Raw genomic sequence first — 2,719 nt, 5'->3', positions numbered from 1 at the left:
CAGTTCTACTCTGACACACACGGGGCACCATGAGTGGGATCTACTTATGAAAAAGCATCCACTGAGAATCCTGTGGGGCACAGTTCTACTCTGATACACACAGGGCCCCATGAGTGGAATCTACTTATGAAAAATCATCCACTGAGAACCCTGTGGGTGTCAGAGTAGAACTGTGCCCCACAGGGTTCTCAGTGGATGATTTTTCATAAGTAGATCCCACTCATGGTGTCCTGTGTGTGTCTGAGTAGAACTGTGCCCCACAGGGTTCTCAGTGAATCATTTTTCATAAGTAGATCCCCCTCATGGTGCCCCATGTGTGTCAGAGTAGAACTGTGCTCCACAGGGTTCTCAGTGGATGATTTTTCATAAGTAGATCCCACTCATAATGCCTTTACGTGCTCCACGTCAGTTAGCAGCAACTACCAGGACCATGCAGATACAACTTCCAATGGACTGAGGACCACCCTCTAATTAGGAAGGTTTGAGGGCTAACACCCACCCACAGTATATTTGCTGTAATGAGGACAGTCCCAGTTCTATGGGAAACCCACAAACTATATGAGAATTGGTTGGAAGAAGAGGAGTGTCTGCCCTTGTAAAGGTCTACCCAAGGGGCAGTTCTAACCTGCCCGATATCTAAGTCAGGATGACTTAGAATTGATTGGATGGCAATAGATTTGAGCAGCTCTCAGAGAACTCATCCATTTTCTAAGAAAAAATTCTAAAGGAGAAAGTAACTTTGGGCAAGGACCTGGTGTATAACGCAGAGTGCTAAGATGAAGGCTTCCTTGCTGGGAAGAGTACCGTGGGACCAACATCCAGTGTGCCTTCTGACACGGAACTGCGAAAGGCAGAGAGGAATTGGCATGGGGGATGAACAGGCTCTTTGGATTTCAAACTCAGATAAAGCCCTGGCCTCTGGGTAGACTCCCAGATAGATCTGAAATAGCTTTATTTCCCCCTATTGCTGGTCTGTAAGCACTGGGACCCCAGTTAGCTTCACATATTGATGGTGAGAATCTGGGGTTGAAGAATTTAGGGAGGGGAATCTCTAATAACTCTTAGGAGTCCTGGTTTGGTGCAATGGGTTAATGCGCTGGACTGTAAAGTCGGTTTGAACAGTAAGGTCAGTGGTTGAACTGCAAGGTCAAGCACTCCAGCTACTCCTTGAAAACCCTATGCAGGGTCGGTATAAGTCGGAACTGACTTGACAGCATTTCACAACAACAACAACAACAACACGGTCAGAAAAAGGAGGTAGAAGGTAGTAAGGAGAGATGCTTTCAGACCAGCATTCACTGCTTAATAAAACATGTATGTAAGTATACAGACTCATTTCCCCATTAACAGATGCAGCTTGTGTAAAGAAATGAAAAGTTTACTATCAACAGCTGGCCGAATAGAACTGAATATTTCACCCCACCCATAAGAAGAAGAAGTTAAAAAGAAAGAAAAACAAAGAAATGCTGTATCTATGTATACTGTTAAGGACTCCTGGCGTGGCGCTGTGGGTTAATGCGTTGGACCGTAAGGTCAGTTTGAACCTCAAGGTTGTCTGTTCAAGCTCACCAGACGCTTCTTGGGAACCCTATATAGGATTGCTATGAGTCAGAACCAAGGAGCTCTCTGGTAGTGTAGTGGTTACGAATCGGGCTGTGAACCTCAAGGTCAGCAGTTCAAAACTACCAGCTGTTCTGTGGGAAAAAGATGAGGCTTTCTGCTCTCATAAGCATTTATAGCCTCAGAAACCCTGTACAGGGTCAGTATGAATTGGATCCGACTCCACGGCACATAACCACCACCAAAACCACTTAGCAACAAGTGTATATACAGCATTTGAAAGCAGAGGAAATTAACATTTTCAGTCCATCTCACGACCAACTTTATATTATCGGATGCTAGTTTGTGTTTTAAGGAGCTCTGGTGGAGCAGTGGGTTAAGCATTGGGCTGCTAACCAAAAGGTTGGTGGTTTGAATCCACCAGCAGCTCCGAGGGAGAAAGATGAGTCTGTCTGCTGCCATAAGGATTTATAATCTCGGAAATTCTAGGGAACAGTTTGTCCTAGAGGGTGGATTAATTGGACCACAGAGGGGTTTAGGTTTGGGTGTTTTTGTTTTAGGGGTTTAATGGCAGAATTCTCCTTGCAGGATTGCTGGCCCGGGCAGTCTCACTCACAGCCCCCACCTATCTGTTATTGGAGACTTGTGTTGTTGTGATAATGAACAGATTTCAACAGAACTTCCAGATGCAGGAACACTAGGAAGAAAGACCTGGCAATCTCCTTTTGAACAACTTACAAGGATCGCAGTTCTACTCCGACACACGTGGGGGCGCCATGAGTTGAGATACGAACATCAACTGGTTTTGCCAAGGAGATTATCTGGAAATGGCAGGCAGGCAGGACAGATGCTTAGCTTTAGAAATTGATGAGCTCAGTGAAGCAAAAAAACAGTTTACATTTCGAAACTGACAAGGAACAAGAACTCGTAGGGTCTCTGGACGCTAACAATGTGTTTGGAGAGCGTTGACAATTCACAAAACAAAAGCGATTCGGATTTCTTGTCGCATGTGACATCAGCTGAAAGACTCGTGTTCCAGGGTTAGCGCTAGAGGCAGTTTGACAAGAATATCAGTTAGATGTTTGGCAAGGGCCAAACTTCTGAGTGATCGGCTGACACCACTGAAACATTCCACACAATGTGTTTCGGAGAAGATAAA

This window comes from Chrysochloris asiatica, unplaced genomic scaffold, assembly GCF_000296735.1.
Source record: "Chrysochloris asiatica unplaced genomic scaffold, ChrAsi1.0 scaffold00372, whole genome shotgun sequence".
In the NCBI taxonomy this organism is placed as follows: domain Eukaryota; kingdom Metazoa; phylum Chordata; class Mammalia; order Afrosoricida; family Chrysochloridae; genus Chrysochloris; species Chrysochloris asiatica.
The sequence above is the reverse complement of the archived record's forward strand: the minus strand, read 5'-3'. Positions refer to the sequence as shown.